Source organism: Lupinus angustifolius, chromosome LG03, assembly GCF_001865875.1.
Source record: "Lupinus angustifolius cultivar Tanjil chromosome LG03, LupAngTanjil_v1.0, whole genome shotgun sequence".
Lineage (NCBI taxonomy): Eukaryota > Viridiplantae > Streptophyta > Magnoliopsida > Fabales > Fabaceae > Lupinus > Lupinus angustifolius.
This window is the reverse complement of record NC_032011.1, coordinates 9515680-9515948: the sequence shown is the minus strand read 5'-3', so window position 1 is coordinate 9515948 and position 269 is coordinate 9515680.

The following is a 269-nucleotide window of genomic DNA, read 5'->3' as shown; positions in this document are numbered from 1 at the left end:
CATATAACACATCATAAGGAGGTTAGTCATCCGAATTGGATGAGGTGTCAGAATATACCTCATGATTGTCCTCGTGTGAGTCTGAATTCGCATCGTTGTCAGATCTAGCCATCAGACATAGCTTTGCTGACTCCTCCTCACTAGAGGTGCTTGATGTCGTTTCCTCCTCAGGTACATCCCACACGATGTAGGCTTTCTTGGTCTTGAAATCCCTGGGAGTGCTCTTCTCTGAATCAGCCTTCTTTAGATAGGTTGGACACTGAAATCTC